At 42.8% G+C, this 19956-nt stretch overlaps 1 pseudogene; it reads left to right on the forward strand.

Moving 5' to 3' along the window:
• Positions 1-11708: 11708 nt before the first annotated feature.
• On the forward strand, positions 11709-13667 carry LOC120837845 (annotated as a pseudogene).
• The last annotated feature ends 6289 nt before the right edge of the window (positions 13668-19956 follow it).

The following is a 19956-nucleotide window of genomic DNA, read 5'->3' on the forward strand; positions in this document are numbered from 1 at the left end:
CAAATTGGAAATGAAACTGTCGAAATTGGTCTAACTCGAACTCTATATCTTTCCCGGTTTTTACCGCGGCCTTTATCTACTTTTGCTTGCACGGAGAAGCCGCCTCCAGCGCAAGTGCCTGAGGCGGGGAGCCTCTCACGTGACGTTAGAAAAGCGCGGGAAAACTCCCGCACCCCCAGATGAATCAAGCCCCTGGAATGCGCCAGTGCCCCGGGACCGGAGACGATGCAGTGTCCCCGCGCGCAACTCGGATGCATTGAAAGAGGAGAGCTGCTCACGTCCCAGGAGATGGAGCACGCGGGCCAATCAGCGCAGCCCTCGCGTCCGCTCGAAGCGCCAGTTTTAAGTCGGAGGCGGCGCAATTCCGAAAACCAAAAAAAAAAAAAAAAAAAAACGGATCCGGCGTTAGTGGCGCGAATTTTGGTCTTTGTTCGCGCTGGCTGTTCTGCTTGGGGAAGTTACAAGTTGCTATGTTTGTACAAGATAGTTTGCCGGTGCCTTGAGTGTTGCCTCTGCCGATGGTTCCTGTGGCTGATGACGTCCTCCGCCTGAGTTCCACTCGCTCGTGGGCGAAATGGCTGCATCCCAGAACGGCGTGTATGAAATTCGCTCCGTCCTCATTGCAGCGCGGGCGCTGGCTGTCCCTGTCTCGGCGCCAGCGAGGCAGGTAAGCAGGCTGGACCATTTGGATTCATTTTCATAATCAGGTGCATGTAAAACTGATATTTTTAATACAACCGCCGGTGTACACATTTAGCTTCAGAGATCCTCTGCCACAGTGGCTAGCCACTGTGGTGGAGGATCCTGCTGTTGTTACCCCCTTCCTGCCTTCCCAGTCTGTCGTCCGCTATGCAACTCGCAATTGCGAGTTGCATAGTGGACGACAGACTGGAAGGGCAGGAAGGGGGTAACAACAGCAGGATTTTTTCATTCCTAGGCGTTGCTTTGCGTAAAGGGTAAACCGCATGTAAGCGACTAAGCGCGCGGCGAGAGTCAGCGACGAGCGGCGGAGATTTCCCACGGTCGCTTTTCGCTTAGCTCGGTTTTTGGATTTCTAGAAATCGTCGCTCATCGCCTTGGTCGCTTGCTCCCGTCGCTTTAATGCGGTTGGCCGCGTCGCGCGAGTGACCAAACGACAGTGAAGCGGATTGTCGTCGCGTGTCTCTTCGCTCGTCAAATCGCTTACATGCGGTTTATACTTAATTGCCGCGAGACTGGCACCACATGTACGATTGGCACAGGCTTCCATATTCCCTCTCATTCTGTTTATGATGGTGCATATTTTTATTCGTGGCATTATTTACATACCGTTTTAGAACAAACGGGGGAAAAAATCTGCCATGGTTCTGATTACTGATGTTTATTCTTATTTCAGATGCCCTGGGGTACTATGTTAGCCACCACCGGAACCCCGACACTCCAGAAGATGTGGAGAATCTCGCCAATCGCCTGGAACACAAGAATAATATCATGGCAATTTTTTTTTGCATTGTACATATGTTTTTATGTTTAGTTTTGAGGGCTGCAGTATGTATTTCTTTCTGGAAATAAATTGAATTTTATTAATTTACGACGTGTGTTGTCATATCATCAGTTTAACTGCATGGTGCATTTCCATTGTCTAGCCAAGCTTGGCTGATCACCCGGCCACTAACCTGGCCCATCCTGTATATAGAATAAAGAGCCAAGCATGAGGTATCACTGAGCTTCCCGCCTGGCCCAGGCCATAATTCCAGAGGTGAGCCAGTCCATGGCTACACAGGGAACTGCCGGTGGTCGCCAGACTGGCATACCAGGATGGGGCTGCCTAGCGCCATGGGGCAAAACAATCTAGGCCCAGTGAAACTTCCCCGGCAACCCAGTCTGGCTCAAGCTTGAGCCGGTCGTAATGTGCTGCTTGGGAAGTACCAAACACGAATAAGGCCATCTCTTATTGAATATTTTTTGTGGTTAGCGTACTCATTCGCCACAAACGCAAGTTATCCCGTGAAATCACACCATATCTTTCTTGCAGATGCATCTGAGGAAGTCACTTTCTCTCATAACACCAGTGAAACCGCCACGCCTTCGCTTCCGCATCACCTGCGGTGTGCTTGCCACACTTTGAGTCTAATCGTGACGTCTGACGTCAAGAAAGCGCTTAACAAGTCTCAGGCTTGCAGCCGGCTCTGTGTCAGCACTATGTCCAAGTGCGCACAGTACTGAGATTCCTGCAATCGGCCCAAATCTGCTGAAACAGTGGCATCTGTTCTTGGAAGGCAGCTCCCCACTTCATGCGTGACGAGGTGGAATTCACTGTACCACGCGTTGGTTGCGCTACTGGAGAGCAAAGCCCATCTGAGGATACTCTCTGAGAGACTAGACCTGGTGGCCTTCAGAGATGCTGAGCTCGAATTTTTGGACGAGTATCGGGACATCGTATATCTAACTGCAACAGGTGAATAAGGCTCCTATTTTATAATTCGTTCAAATTCCCAGTGTGCTAGGTACGTTTTAACATGTTGCTTTCCTATAAACTATGATTTTGAAGTAAACAGCACCAGAATATTTGGGGTTAAATGACACCATTAATATGTGATTCTATTTTCTCTCTAGCGATCGACATACTGCAGAAGAGCGTGGACGGATACTACGGCGAGCTTCTGCCGACGTTGGTGACCGTCAGGAAGAAACTCGCTGCGATCCAACAGAACACGCGGATCGGGGCAGTCATCTGGGAGAGCCTTTGCGAAGGCCTTCAAAAGAGGTTTGGCGCATTCTACAGGATGAAGAATGAAGAAGCTATCATAGCTACATGCTCACATCCGTTTTTCAAGCTGAGATGGCTTTCTAATGAAGAAGGAAGAGCAAGGACGACCGAAGATTTGCTTGTGCGAGCGGCAGAAACTTGTGGGTTTCTACCCAAAGAACCGGTGCCTTTAAGATGACTTCCCGCCGGCATTAAAAGACTCGTTTCTTGAATTTGAAGTTCAAGCTCCATCGATACAACCCCCACATCACCACCTCCGCGCCGAGGTCTTTAGGTACCTAGAAGACCCCAGGACTGAAGTCGGCATGCTCCAACACTTCCCAACCGTGAAAGCAGTCTTCATTCGTTATAACACCAACCTATGATCTTCGGCAGCCGTTGAGCGTTTGTAATTCGTTTGCCAACTTGACGCTCCGCCCAAACCCACAGTGGTTGAATGACGAGCTTTTTGAAAAGCTTTTGCTTTTGAAGTGCAACTGAGCGCAACACACTGGTAACGTGTATTCTTTTGTATCACTGGTAGGTAAAACATTTAAAAAAAAAACGTAGCGCAAGTAATTTTCATTGCTGTGACATGATTAACATGTTGCCCGTAATACGGGATTTTGTGTCTCGAATGCTTAAAAGAAAAAAAAAGTATTTCTAATTGTACTTCCAAATACATTTTCAAAAAAAAAAAAATTCAAAAGTATTTCTAATACGTATCGCGATACATTTTGTAAATGTATTTCAGTATCAGTATTTTAGCTGTTATTATTACGTATTCAGGTATTTGTACTTCCAAATACTTTGAAAAGTATTCCTGCCCATCCCTGTTCGTCATCAACTTTGTAGAAGACATTAGTGCACTGAGTCTCCACAAAGGGAAGCCTTTGGTGTTGGTGCGACTTAGGCGTATGGATTCTGGAAAGTTGCCGTGTTCCTTCTGCACGGTAGAGGACATCATCGGTGTGATCATCGAGTGAAGCGTTGTCAGCGTAAGGCAGACGAGTATCTAAAGTGCAAAGCGGTAATCGTGCATATAGGCAACAAAAAAAAGGGGGGGGGGAAGGGGTATCTTGCTAGGGCTTGGTGGCTGAAGTATTAAGCGTACGTTATATATAAAAGGATTGTGTCACAGTCTCTGTGGTCGCCGGCGGTATACATTGTGATCATGTTGGTTAATGTGGGATTTAAACGTTCGGTGACGGCAATGGTTTGTGGATGATACGCAGTTGTGATATTGTGAACGGAATCTGAGAGACGTAAAAATTCTTGAAATACTTGGGTCATCTAAAAACTTCCGGGATCGGGGAGAATGTGTTAGAAAACGCTGTGACGAAGGAAGATGAAATGAAGAAAAAATTTATCGACTTCTAGACTTGTGGTGGCTGTTACCACCTTTGTCTTATTGTAGCACATGGAATATTCGACAGCCAGAATTTTTTAGTGGTTATTCGTTGTAAAGCGCGTCAAAGGACTAATAAAGTGAAGATCAATACCAATAAATTTCTAGTTGAAAGGCTGAATAAGACTTAAGGTTCCAGCAGGTTTTGTTGTAGGTTTCCTTGTCTGGCATTGATTGCATGTTTTAACATATTGTGAAATGGTGCGTTCCATTTCAGTCCAAAAGTATTTCCTCCACATTCTGAACTATGTTTTTGAAAATTCGAAACGGCCAGCGGGTCTCTTCGCGGTGCACACGAATAAGTTACCTTTGCAAACTGCGCCGAACCATAAATATCCATGGTCGCTTATATATATATATATATATATATATATATATATATCCCATTGCATTGTGCCATTTGTGAAGGCCACACAGCAGGCAAGGAAAAAGCTTGGGGCAGAAGAACATTTGTTCTTCCGGAAGAACCTTTTCAAAGAGGAGCCAACGTCCGCCAACAGATGTAGCCATAGTGCTACCGAAGGCGATAGAAAATCTGCCGAGAATCCAGGAGTGTATGCTTCTATGAAGAAATTGTGGAATATCTTTGGGCCAAACTTCACAAGAACTCCCTGCTGTGCTTCTCTTGGTGAGCACCGAATCGGCAAAGGAGTCAGTTCATCCGTTCGTTGAAAGTTACGCCCCGTCTATTCCAAGAATCAAGAGATCGTTGACAGTTGCCTTCAAGACTTCCGGGAACAGGGCCTTGTACGTCGGAGCACCAGTCAGTGCACTTGAGTGGACAATCAAAAATAATTTTTCAAAGTGCTAGTCCGGGCAAATTTGTGATTTAAAAAAAAAAAAACTGATGACAATGTCGAGTAAGTCTGAAATCAGAGTATTTTAGAAAAGGGAAGAAAGCCAGACCCAACTTTTTGTGCAAAATAAGAAATAAAAACTTCAATCTCGCTATTTTTCTGCGATCTGATAATAGTTGGATATTGTTCGCCCGCATAAGTGCGATGGGCTAGTCAAATCTGCCATACTTAAAAATAAAACACAGACACTTCCTCCCTAAATTTTCTAAGATGTTAACGTCAGTATCTGTGTGCTGGTCCCAGATCATGCTCGCATATCCTAGCTTAAGTCTGACTAGTGAATTGTTAGCCAATAATTTGATATGGAATGAAATCTTTATTTCCTGAAATTTACTCCGGCGGGCCCCCAGAGAAATAGCTAACATATGGTAACTTGACTGGGTCCGGGACCCTAAAGCAAAGCAAGCATAGCAATCTGAGGGTATTTCTAAGTTTGCGGCGAAAGAAACCAAGCTTCTTGTATGCCGTTTAACAAATGTTTTGAATATGACTGGTCCACTTTAAATTTTTTGTAATTGTCACTGCGAGGTACTTGAACTCGTCTACTTCTAGGACTATTGTATTGTCAATGGCATAAGTAAGCTGCAATGGCTTCTTTTTATTTGTTACTCGGAGAAATGCCGTCTTGTCTGAGTTTAGCTTCATGTCCCAAACACTGTACCAGTTTGAAATTTATCTATTTATTCATTTATTTATTTATTTAATCAAGTATATTAAAGGCCGATTGCAGGGCAATATATAAGGAGGGACTGTTCAAGTAAAAACACAAAGGATACATAGACGATAATGGTGTGATGGAATGATGGAAGAATCATTTCATGGACAACAGGGGCACTTCACTTAATAAGAGAAAGCACAGTAAACACAAGAACACAAAATGTGACAGGTTCCCGCCAGTGACAATCTTGATATATGTACGAGACACGAACGACAAATGGAAATCCCTGAATGTTCACAAACCTATGTTAACACGGGACAACAAACGGGGACGCCAGAACTGCAAACTCTCCAAAATTACCAGGATCACTGCCTGGATACGGCAAAAGCAAAATGTTATTCAACAAGATTTGACAAATGATCCCGAAACTCCCTAGTATCAACAATGGCAACAATGTCCTCGGGCAAAGAATTCCAGGCTCTACTGGCTTTAGGTATGGCTGAATGGTTAAAGGAACGTGTGGACCCCGATATTGGGCGACCGGACCGGCTGATGTTTGTGCGAGAGGACGCCCTGTGAGGCGGTTGGTTAAAAGGGAGCTCCTGTACCTCCTGGCTGTAGAATAGTTTGTGAAACAAGCACAAGACGGAGGTCTCACGATGAGAAGCTAATGGAGGCTGACCAATATTATTTTTAAGTAAGGATGCACTATCGTACTACAAATAAGATGACTCATTAGGCCTGGCTGCTCGATTCTGTACCCTTTCAATTTGGTCCGTCAAGTATCTCTAATAGGGGCTCTACATTGACGACGCGTATACCTATTTAGGTCTGACACAAGTCTCGTATGCCAGCTTCCAAATATAGGTGCAAGTTTTAAATTTCGTTTTATGAAGCCTAGCGTACGTGATTCATTCGCCGTAATTGCGCTCATATGAGTGGACCAGGAAAGGTCCGCAGCAAGACAAACTCCGAGGTACTTGTAGTGGGGCGATTGTGTCAAGAGTTTATTGTTCAGTGAGTATGGGAGTGGGGATACGATCATTTGACGTGTGAATAGGACAGTTTTACATTTGTAGACGCTGAGGAGCATGAGCCACTCTCTACACTAGACGTCACTATGCAGGCCCTCTAGCAGAACAAGGTGGTCGTCATTTGACTTGATTTGTCTGTATATTAGGCAATCATCTGCAAATAAACGAATCTGTGATTTGAGACGGTTTGTAAGATCGTTGATATATATCAAGAAGAGAAGTTGTCCGAGAACGCTGCTCTGCAGAGCACCCGACACCACATCAATCACAGATGAACAAGAGTTACCGTTAACAGTGTACTGCTGTCGATGGGATAAAAACCCGCGAATGCAGGAGAGGACCTGAGAATCAAGATTTAAGGAAGAAATTTTTGTCAAAAGTTGACCGTGCGGAAACCGATTAAAAGCTTTTGAAAAGTCCAAGAGGACAGCATCAGCTGGGTATGGTTGTCCAAATGGCAGTGAATGTCGTCAGTGAATTCAAATAGTTGCATATCCCAGGAGTGTACCGTACGGAAATGGTGTTGGTGCTTAAAAAGAAGTCGTTGACTAACAGATGTGACATGACGTGAAAATATATTACATGCTTCAGAAGCTTACATACGACAGTGGTAAGAGAAATGAGCCTGTAGATAGGGACAGATTTACGATCCTCATCTTTGTGTACTGGAATTATCTTTACAATCCTTTAGTCGTCCGAAATTTGACCAGTGGATAATGATTGGTGAAATATTCAGCTCAGCATCTGGCTGCAAGTTGACTTGGAGTTCTTTTTTATAATCTTTATGTTAATATCGTCGTGACCGGGTGATGTTGACACCTTAGCGGTTTCGATCAGATTTGAATGCCATTTGGCGAGATTTCGATTGGATCCATAGGGGAGTAGCCGACTTCATCTACCACCGGGATGTCTGTTAGGACCTCACTTGTAAATATAGATGCAAAATAGTCGTTAAGATAAGTACCCCAGCAGCACGGAATTTGGCCAAGCAATGGCTAGTGGCTGGGGATGGTCTTGTGGCCGGTGGCCAAAGAGTGGCCGTTCATCGGGCAATGTTTGGCCGATGGCTGATGGCCAGTGGCCACTGGCCAATGAACAGTAAAAGGCCAGTCATCGGCCAATGGCTGGCCATTCTCTGGCCACGGGCCAAAGGACCATCGCCAGCCATCGGTCAATGCTTGGCCAACTCTGTTCTGGTTAGGTAGCAGTGAGTTCATCAGCACTCCATCGCCAATTTCAGCCCGAGGACTCGTTTGGGGACATTAATCGCCAGAATTTTTTGTGGTTATTGCACAGCATAGGCGCTAAGTCGTGCGCATAGAATTTGGTCTTAGTTTGTTTTATTTTGTCGGCGTATAGAGTGGCGCAGGCCCCATACTTCTCCCGAACAGAAGCACTACCTGATCGCTTGGCGTTCGCATACAATCGTTTCTTTTCATTATCGAGGCGCCTTAGGGCTTTGTAGAACCACGGGCGGTCACCCTCGGTCCGAATTCGCACAACCGGGACAAACCTCTTTCTCAAGTAACTTAGCTTATTCTTGAATTTGCTCCCGTAAAGCTCAGTGGAGTTGCTAGGGAAGTCTATCTTGAAGGAGGGAATAAAATCATCAAGACCTTTGATTATGGCAGAATAATTTGCTCTATTATAGTAACGGATGGTTTTGAAAGAAAGTTTATTTATCGATACAGGCAAATTGATTTCCGTTTGAATAAGCCTGTGATCAATGAGGCTATTCTTGTCAGAAACTGAATTTAGTGTAGTGGCTCTCACCGTAGTACTAAGTCAAGAATGTGGTTATTCCGTGTGGACAGGTGAACGACCTGGGCAAGGTAAAAGTCTAAGCACGTTTCCGCACGTCCTGAGGCCTCTTCGGAGGCCGCCGTCAGTGTGGGCCAGTCGATGTTCGGAAAGTTAAAAACACCCAATAGGACAACATTCGCATTAGGAAAAAGTCTAATTATTTCGGGCAAAGTGTCGCGAAATTCGTTGTTAAATGATGCTGTTCAATCCGGAGCTTTATAACAAACACCCAGCAGCGTCTTCCGGTAATCGGTGTTCACATGCACACAAACCCTTTCCAAGGCAGTTATGGTTGAGACGTTATGGCTAGGTATATGTTCATCAATGGCTATCATAACTACACTTCTCCTGAGACTCACCCAGTCACGCCGGTAAATTTCAAGCCCTGCAGATGCAGGGAATATTTTAGAGTTAAGTATATCAGGGCGAAGCCAAGACTCAGTCAGAAATATTATTTGGGATTTACCGTCTTCGATGCTGCGTATATTAGTAAACAAGAGGGAGAGGAACTGTAGCCTGCATTACCTGACGCTCGTGGGAGCGGTGTTTCCCACCCGTCTATTGCTACATTTTGGCTAGCTGGAGACCTTTTTCACGACTCCCGAGAGATGGTCGACAATGTACACATCATTTTCGATCTCCAGGTTACCAAACCGGAGTCTGAACGGCAGCCCCAAATTCTGAGCAGAAGTCAACAATTCACGCTTCGCGCCCCCACGACAACGGAAAAGCCCTCACGGACAGCAAAGGTCGTTCTCCTAAGCCTGTGACCTGATGAGAGTATTCTCTTTGTCCTTGTACCTCAAAAATTTGACAATGCTTGGTCTGCTTTTCCCTTCCACATAACGTTCCAGACGATGTGCCCTTTCAACATTTTCCGAGATTATCGGGACGCCAAGCTGGTGGGAACAGAATTCAATAACAGAGCGCTCAAATTTCTGCCAGTCCTCATGAGGATCATCAGCCAGACTGCAGAACAACAAAATAGATCTCCTCAAACGGTGCTTGGCATCGTCACAGGGAAGCTCTACTTGACTAAGCTTTGATAAGACTCCAACTACGCCTGGGGAGCAGTCGTCTCCTCGGCCAGACGCGAACTGAAGAAGTTCGGCCTCAACGGCCACAATCCTTGCAGTTAGGCCGGCCATTCCTTTCTCCATTGCCAGCTTCCTCACCCCCAATCTGCCTCAGATCCGCAACAAGGGCGGTCTGTCCCAGTTCAATCCCCTGTAGCGTCGCCAACACCGACTTCAGCGTCTCCTCCACTGAGGGCTCGGGATTTGACTCATCACCAGACATTCCAATTATCATTCGTACTGGGCAAAATGAGAGGGAAGACACAAAGAAATGAGGGGCATGGTGCTAGGACTAAACCAGTCGCTGGGTAACGACACCGCTATCAGACAGTATTCGCTTGAACGGCAACAAGAACAATCGTCAAAATACCTGACCTGTAGTAGTACCATGTTTGAAAAAACTGTGGCCTGAGGCGATGTCGGGCCACGGCGGAATCGCGCCCGCAGCTCATTATGTAGGCTCTCGTCGGTGGCGGTAGCTGAGGGTTGACGAGAAGGCAGACTTGTGCCCGTTACTTCAATAAAGTAATTAATTACAGTTACAATTACTTGGCCTAAAAAGTAAAGGATTACCGTTACATATTACTCCCCGTAAAAAGTAATCGATTAATTACCTCGTTACTTTAATCGATTAGTTTTGCGTTACTCCAAATCAGCACAAAAAAAGACACTATCTATGGCGTGTTTGAGGGGGAACAGTTTGGGCCCCATCAAAATTAAAACTAAAATAAACATATTCCATACTTTCTACCGAATATTTTAGGTTAAAGGGGCTGTGCAATGACATTGGGTAGGAATATATCTTACTTTACACCAGCTTCCTGGCACTAGTGGGACCCAAGAATACTCGAACGCAACACCACTGACAAGAGGAGCCTTTCTTTCAGTCTCTCCTTCCAAAGCCGCCTTTTGCTCCTTCGCGAAATTCGATGACGGAGCTGCGGGGACAATGGCAAAGTACGATCCCCGGGAATGCGTCATCGAGCTTTGCGGTGACGATATTCAAATGCTGCTCACACAGTGGACGCAAAGAATGCGTACGCATTCGTCCTGGACTCGTGACAATCGATGCCTCGACATGCATTCGGGTAGTGGCCCGTGTGCAATTGCTGCAACGACGACAATAGCCGAGCCATAACAATGTCTGGAACTCAGCGCATGTCCCGTGCTTTGCCAACCCCAGCGCGTGGCTATGATCAACATTGGCGGCATATAATCGGCTCCAGATCACGTGGCCGCTTGTTCTGGCTGTGAGTTGAGGGGGTGAACCGTGCTCGTTTTTCTTTAATTTTTTTCTGGGACTTCTATTGCGTGGGGTGAAAAACGAACGCGTGTTTCATAGGTTATTCACGTCAGGGATCCGTTTTAAGCGGTATTCGCGAAAATTACAAAAATTGTTGCTTCACCCCTTTAATAATTTTAGGAGAACAAATCTATAAAGTTTTAAAGAACTTGAACAGGTGCTCAAGATAAACGAGCCTTGCGCTGTCCAACCGGGACAGGACTAAATCCTACGAACATGTGACGAATGCACTACGGCGGTGGAAGCACGCACACCATTCGAATTAATTCGAGTTTGGCGTCGACAAGCTTCAAAACGCGATTTCCCTGAAGATGTGGTTTTCGATGTTTGCTGCATATTGCCTAAATAGGGGCTGGTTTGCTTACTAAAATTATGGTGCCTGGAACGCGTCTCCGACTGGTGTGTTCACCGCGGCCAAAAAAGTTGTCCCTCGATTTCCGCCTGATGACGTCATAGAAGTGTCATGCTGTCGCCGGTCGCGATCCTGGCGGTGTCCCAGCAAAGGAGGCGTTCAAAGCAGAGGTTTGTTCGGCGCAAGGAGGTTCGGCGCATCAGGTGTTTATCGCCGACGGGTGCCGCGAGTGCCGCTGTCTTTGCGCCCGAGAAAAAACGTCGTCTGTTTTTCGCGTTGTGAATAAAATACACACGAATGACACAGCGAAACGAAATAGACTTAAACAACATCTTTTGAGAAGTAAAACGACTTTATAACAATGCATGGTTTTTCCAATAAAATAAATAAATAACTATCAAATTTATTTTCAGTGACGTTTTTTCACTTTTTTGGCGCGCATTGAGCGCGCGCAATTTTCAGCGTCTGCTCCCAGACCGCACTTGCGTGATGGACGGCGGAAGGTGCAAGAAGCGTGTTCGACACTGTTTTATTTGTAAACGCACTACCCGTCACACGTGCATAGTCCTGTTCTCAGCACCTAAGGACTCAGAAATCTTTAAACGCTGGCAGCAGGCAGTGGAGAAGAGTACTGGAAGACAACTCCCGAAAAGTGCCCTCATCTGTGAGAAGCATTTGGACGAGAGGTAGGTGGAAAACTTCATCAAACATTTTATTAGACATTAAATCCTTTGAGCCAGTTGCTTTCTGGGCTTAGAATATCCACTTAATATCGCTAGCTTTATACATGTTGCAGTTTTGTGTAATGTACGTATGCATGCTTATATATGTGGACGCAGACATGTGTAAGGTTAAGCTGGTAAAGTTAGAATATAAGCAGCAAGAAACTTCCAAATTGAAATGTGCGGTAACACAAACATTACCCTGCTGCAATAATATGCACAATATGACTCACACCAGCATTATGGTTATTAAACAAATTCAGCTATTTTACTGACTACAGCTAAAACTTGAACACCAGTAATGTACAGAACACTCCACTCATAAAAATATTTAAATATAGTACAAAAAAAAGCAAGTCGTAACTCCAGATGGATTGTCAATTACAATTTGTTTTGTTTATTTATTTAAAGAACTAACCACAAAACAACTGAAACCTACATCAGTCAGGGCAGGAAATGTGTTTTCTCACCTCCCCCTCCTTCTAAATATTTACCTAGAATAACAAGAGATGTTACTCGCGATTTATTTATGTTTTTTAAGCTTTGAAATCACAGTAATCACTTGACCTCCTGCCCCATAATCTGAAAGGCTTTCTCTTACATCTATAAATAAACAGTCAAAATACTTTTTTTATATATCAAGGCTCGCCACAAACTTGCATTTGCTTACCAGAAGGCAGCGTTACCTACATCTGGGGGTTGCACTTTTCCGCACGAGCATGAGTGTGTTACAGAATAATTTGGCACTAAACGTAGGCAATCAGGGGGTGCTTATCTAATATAATTAAAGTCCGTATTTTTTCTGACCTTCCCACACACCGAATAAAAATGTGGAAGCAAATTGTCAGTAACTTAAGAAGCGAGCACAAGTTATGCGAAAAAATATATTTGCTAGAGAAATAAACACTGATTTATGAAAGTATTTGTAAGATATAGCAAATTACCCCAAAACTTTTTTAAGATAGAGTAGCTCGAGTAATAAAGTAAAGTACAAGATTGATTGAAACACACATACATGAAAGTTTTATTTATCAAATTTCAGTGAGATCCAGCGGAACTATGTGCATGTGATCAACGATGAGAAAGTCCTCACACCACGCGGAAGGACCTCCCTCAAGAAGGATGCAGTTCCTTCCATGTTTGAAACTCCAAGGGCACCGATTGTGCTACAAATTGGCTCAGATGTGGAAAATATCCTTAGAACTGACAGCAGCAGCAACAGCAGCATGAAGAACCTTGACGAACCAAATGCCGAGCCAGCGCCACCTCAACTGGAAGACTTTGTAACAGACGTCCAATGTCCGCCCAAGTACTGGACACAACAACACTTCAAGAATGCACCAGCAACAATTGCATATGCGTCTAGCATCTATGACCCCCCCCTCCAGACTCCACCAACAAGGACAGAGAAAACCGTGATGTTCCATGCAAGCAGCACCTGCCAGGACGTGACATGGTTTAAAGTTTATGCAGGACATAAACTTGTAAACAAGGGTGCCATCTACACACAGACAGAGGCACAGGAACTGGTCAAAGGTGTTGACAAGAAAGCACTATGTAGAGGAGCGGGGAACAAAAAGGAATTTGCTGCCCTAACGCTGTAAGACGTTTACCTGTCCCTGGGAGAAAGGCACATATTTTCTTCCAAGTGCAAAGCCCTCAATGGACGCACCAATATAGATCTTATTTTCTAAGCTGCAAAAATATATTTCCTGATATCCGCTAAAAATGGCTCTTTATGGAATTTTAAAACCAAGAGCAAACCATTTGTTTACAAATGCTACCTGTCCGTAAGGCTGCAATTTGGTTCTTGGATACACAAATCCTTAGGTATGATACATATTATACTCTTGTCATGACAATAGTCATTTATACCTAAAGTGTAAACAGTCTTAATGAATAGGGGGAATCTTAAAATCCATTAGACTTATTTTCCAAGGTGCCATGAGATGTTTTGCTGGATATCTGAAAAGCAGAATTAAATTTCTGCTGGTGAACGATGGAAACGAAAATGGTGAACACCGCTTAATCGAGTTGCTGTATATTAAGTCTGGGTGCCCAGTTTCGAGATTGTGAAACTATTGCAATTAAAATTAGCTTTCTAGCTCTTTCTGTTTGTACAATTTCACTGTGAAAAGTGGACTTTGAATAAAAGCCATAAGCATATCTGATGTCCTTTAGTGTTATGATGGTATGCAATAAAAATAGTTAGAAATCATTAAAGAAATATTTTAGTGTATACACAAGAGGTCAATAAAGTCTCAATTTCTTCACTTTCAGGTGACCAGCTGAGTTGCCTCCAATGCAGAAACCTTCGGAGGTGTCTGCAGTCGAGGCTCCTGAAGCTCGGCAGAAGGAAGCCATACAAACATCCAGGCAGCTCTGTGCGCAACAGATTACGTAAACTCAGACGAGCCGCCGAGAGGGTATCCGCTCTAAGGACATCCCTAAAAAAATTAGCAGCACAAAACAAGAAGATTGAGCACACAGTGCTTGAGGAGAGGGTAAGCCTGTAAAGCAGTTTGCATCACAGTGTATTTGACCGGTTTGCTCTTCTTAGAGGTTTCGAACATGATTTTAATAATTATGTTTTACTGGAACATCAATCATGATAATGATCACTGTCACTTATGTAAGAACTTGTGGGCTATACTCAACTATTGTGAGGGCGAATATCTTGGTGCCTGTAGCAGACGAGGTCGTATTACAGTCTATGGCAGTGTATGCCATCGGGCCAATTGCATTTTTGCTGCCAGAGACATATGTCGCTTCCTCCATACATCAGGTCTATTAAGTCACTGCAAACATATTATAAAAAGGTTTGTGAATCGTTTTAGAAAAGACACTGTGAGCTGTCAAACAATGTGATGCTGTTTGTCTACGTTCATGAAGCGAGAATTCAGCCTCTTGGGCCAGCAGATTCTACCAGACTTTCAGACAGTAAATATTAGAGCTTTTCACATGTTTATGTAGCTTAAGACAAGACTTCCAACAGTAAACAAAATAAATGCTGGGCCCCTGTATCATGTATCCTTATGAACAATTGGGTTAAGGCAACAGTGCATATATATAAAACAGAAAAAAATGTGTTCATTGCTAAACCACATCTGCTCTTGATAAATGCAAACGTTTTTGGCTGAATGCACAGGCCAGTGTTGAGATATAGTGAAAATGAACTTGATCTTGATTGGAAAAGTATCATTTCATAAGAAGAAAAAAGCCCAATTATCATTCATTCTAATTGTAGTATAGCAAAACGAGTCAGATTAATGCTAATAATGCAGAAAGTGGGAAACATAATAGAATAAAAAGTGTAGCTGTCTGTTTTAGGCATACACTGGCAGATTCCCATATTCATGAACTGTCAGTACAGTTATAGAAAATCCAAACTTTAACAGTATCTGTGGCACAATACATCTTCTGGGTATTGCCAGAAAAAGCATAAGAAATGGTGGCTTTAGCTGGGATTAAAAGGTATCCACTTATTCTGGTTGGGAATTGAGAGGGTTACTCCTGCTTAAGCTTTCGTGTTATCTGCAATAGCCCACAAAGAAGACCAAACCATTCCCTACATATTAGCAATGAAAAGGGTTAGTGGTAACCAATAGTAGTAGTAGTACAGGTGTAAAAACATTCAACACTCCGAATGATTCACGATTAGTGTTTGCTATTCGATTCAATTGAAAGCACACTTCTACCATTCAAATTATTACAGTATTTTGAACATTATAAAATTATAAATAATGTATTCACAATTCCCCAGTTTCCCCATGTCAAGCTTCACCGCTTCGCGCCAGTGCAAAGTAGTGAAGCTTCCTGTTCCGCACCGGCGCGTGCCTCAAGCTTCACAGTTTTCCATTAGTGTGCTTTCACGTGAGACGATTGCCTTACGTGAAAGAGCACCTTCATTCTATGACGTCGGACCTTTCGCTTACCATTGCAAGCCATTCTTCTTCGGTTGTGACTAGAGTTCCACACCTGATTTCAAAGGGCAGAATGAAAAAAAGAGAAAAGGTTGATCTATATTCAAATAAAAAGGTATTCATTGCTTTGCTTGCCATGTTACATTATGTTTTACCCAACTTGTCTTATCAGGGCCTCTTTTCTATTACAAGTATTTAAATGGTTCTGATAAAATAACTTGTCACTTATCATAAGTATGCTTTTTACAACACAAATTAGGACATAATTTAATAAGGCACTTATGCACCATTTGCTAAATATGTAAAATATTTATATTAGAAAATATCTCAATTCCATTTGCAGTCATACATTACTACTATTTATATTTTAATCACAATCAAAAATTTGATATTTCCACACCTAAATTATTTAGCAAGGTAGCAATGTCATTTTAGTGTCTGTTGAAGCTTAGAGCTTTCGGAATTGCAGGCAACCAATAAGAACTCAAGCTCGGTGCAAGCTGCGGAAGAAAACGGTGACAAGAAGCAAGCCGTGTTTCTAAAAGCATCTGGAATCTTTAATATTACACCTGGAACATTACACCAACAGCACAAACATTTCCAAAGAGTAATTAACAGAAAATCACATTCTCCAATACCATCCAAGATATTACAATTTATATTAAAGAATTTCTTTTGCAAAACACACTTGTCATCATATCCTGATGTAGTAGATTATAGTTTGGTTTTATTTCTCTAGAATTAGATTATTTTGTATATAACTCTAAAGTGGCAAACACAATTAAAAAGGAGAGGTTCTGTTGTGGTTGGAAGTAGTTCAATGAGCTGCAAATACATCAGCTCTAACTTTATCTACATATTATGCACTTTGCCTAGGTCACACTGACATAGCTCGCATATACCAGTAATTATGAGTACCTGGAGCACAGGCAAATCATAAAAAAACTATTAATGAATATCCTAAGATATACTAAATGCATACACATAAAGCCAAATATGTAATTTCATGCTGATTTGTTTTGTCCTTAACTGGTCTATAGGATGAACGATATATTAAAATGTGGTATAGTATTAAATATGGCATTCCCTAATTAATATTTAATTAATCATATTATTAAAATAATATTCATTACTTTTATTAAAATATAGTGTGTGCTTACAAAACACCTCATTGGATACATTTCATTGCAGTGCATTAATAAGACAGATAAGATAACCTGAAAAGAGAAGGAGGTGAGGTGTAGTGGTTAGCACATCCAACCGGATATTGAGAGTCCAGAGTTCGAATCCCGGCACCGCCGAAGATTTTGTTTTTCGCCAGCTTCATAAGCTTTGTTCCATTCGATCAAGTACAGTTCAATAATCTGCATTTTTTCGAATAATTTCTCTTTGGACACCATGTGGGATGATGAGAGTGCCCCATTAAATTAGCCCCATATACTGAATGTTTGTCAAAGCTCCTAGAACTGAAGTGGCAGTGTTCTCCCTTTGCAAGAAAAAATAATAAACAAAAACTTTACAGTTTGTAGCTCTGCCTCCAAAACCGCAGGAAGCTGTGCGTCACTGCTTCAGGGCTGCACAAAGGAAGTCAGTCAAAAGCATAAGTTACAGTGCCAACTGGCTTTTGGAATGCATAATCCTCCGGATGAAGAGTAGGAGCTTGTATGAGCACATGAGGCACAACCAGATCCTTCTGCTTCCAAGTCGTTCCTGTTAGAGAAAGTACCTCAAGGTAAGTCATCTATAAGTACTTTGTTTTTATTTAAAATGTCCAGAAGAAAGTAAAAATAGTCATGTTTCTGTTTCACCAAACACAAAATGAATATAAATAGGTATTATACATATACTAGTTATTAATATTTACATTGCTCAACGGAGGGAAGGGACAGCCGAGATTTGAAAAAAAAAATACACCACCATATCGAGGATAGACTGAAAGTTTTGCAAAGTATTACAATAGTAGCAAAAGATACTAGCGCAGGACCAGGTAGATTTGTTTTCAGGTGCGCACCAGTCACTTTGCTGTATTTTGGAGATTTGTATGAGTCCTTTGTTAACCTTTTTCTTCTTCTTCAGGGATCATTATCGTTACACAGCATACTGCAGCATTCAGCAACCCCACAAAAATAATGCAGCATGTGGAACACAACTTTGTGGTCAATGCAGTCAAATGGGTTGTACATTTGTGTGTAAAGTTGTGACTTGATAAGGCTCTTCAGTTTAAGAACCAATTAAGTTACAAATCCAAAGAAGTAACAGCACATCCCAACCACATAGTATGTCACATCAGAAAGATGCAAGACAGGTTTCTTATTTTTATAAGGCCACTCATACATTGCCGTGCTAAAAGGTATCGAATCATGACTGTAAATTACTGGGGTGCATGCTTGATAGCACAGAACATTACAAAAACTAATCACTGCAAAGCCATGACAAAATTAGAATCTCAGCATGCTGCATGAGGCAACAATAAGGGAACCTGGTCAGAAAGCTTTAGTAATTACAAAAGCAAATCAGGTCCACAAGTCTGTTTTTTTGCACCTCTCCTGTCAAATGAGAATACATGGTGGTGCTGGAAAACCAAGACTAGAGGAGGACACCATTGTGCACTGAATGCTGTCTAGTTATCGTTTTGTCCTTATCTTCGAGCCCTGCCATGTATTCAAAAATATAGCACAAACTTGACCAAGAATCAGCAGTCTCCTAATCATTATAATAACCTGATTTTTACAGGTTATGTGTCCTTCATTAGCTCATTAAACACTAGCACCATGCCTTGCATAGTTCATAATTTGCAAGCAGTTAACATAACAAAAAATTGTTAATAAAAATTCCAATTTTAACTTCAGCTTAAAAAAGGATAAAATGAAAAAAAATGATGGTTGAATATTGTGACGGAGCAGCTATACACATCCAAGATTTTTGACTGATTTCATCTATTCAAGCTATTGCATGTCCTAGAGTAACACTACAAATATCAGTAGTATATTCATATCATATAAAAGGTTTCAATTCTCGCACAACAGAGATGTTAATCTTTCCAGCACATAACTGTCCTGAAATGAAGGCTAGTTATCTTGTTAGGGAAAATTGATTGTAATGAGTATTATTAGCTTCTGAATAGAGTAGCGTAGCCAGAAACTATTTTGGGGGGCTGATTCAAGGCGCTGGTGCAGTCACACATACAATAAAAATCAATTATATATATATTGTGAGACAAAGACAAATCGGTCAGGCGACGGTTTTCATTGGAGTCTGGTGTCTATGGAACATTTCCAAAAAAGGGGCCACCAGTCAGCTGACGATGCCGATCGGCCCACACACAGCCAAAAATGACGACGACGATGACCGCGGGCAGTGCTACGCATAAGCACCCTCACAATATATATATATACCCAAGCACCACATTACGACCGGCTCAAGCTAGAGCCAGACTGGGTAGCCGGGGAAGTTTCACTGGGCCTAGATTGTTTTGCACCATGGCGCTAGGCAGCCCCATCCTGGCATGCCAGTCTGGCGACCACCGGCAGTTCCCTGTGTAGCCATGGACTGGCTCACCGCTGGAATTATGGCATGGGCCAGGCGGGAAGCTCGGTGGTACCCCAAGCTTGGCTCTTTATTGTATATACAGCATGGGCCAGGTTAGTGGCCGGGTGGTCAGCCAAGCTTGGCTAGACAACAGAAATTCACCATGCAGTTAAACCAGATTAACTGGTCATACTGACAACACACGTCGTAAATTAATAAAATTCAATTTATTTCCACAAAATAAATGCATACTGCAGGCCGAAAAAATAAGCATAAAAACATATGTACAATGCAAAAAAATTTTCATGAAATTATTCATGTGTCCCAGGCGGTTGGCGAGATTCTCCACATCTTCTGGAGTGTCGGGGTTCCGGTGGTGGCCAAAGGTAGTACCCCAAGGCATCTGAAAAAAAATAAACATCAGTAATTATAACTGTGGCAGATTTATTCGCACCCGTCTGTTCTAAAACGGTATGTAACTAATGCCACGAATAAAAAATATGCACTATCATAAACAGTATGAGAGAATATGGAAGCGTGTGCCAATCGTACATGTGGTGCCAG

Source organism: Ixodes scapularis, unplaced genomic scaffold (assembly GCF_016920785.2).
Source record: "Ixodes scapularis isolate PalLabHiFi unplaced genomic scaffold, ASM1692078v2 PGA_scaffold3__209_contigs__length_174095766, whole genome shotgun sequence".
NCBI classification, from domain to species: Eukaryota; Metazoa; Arthropoda; class Arachnida; order Ixodida; family Ixodidae; genus Ixodes; species Ixodes scapularis.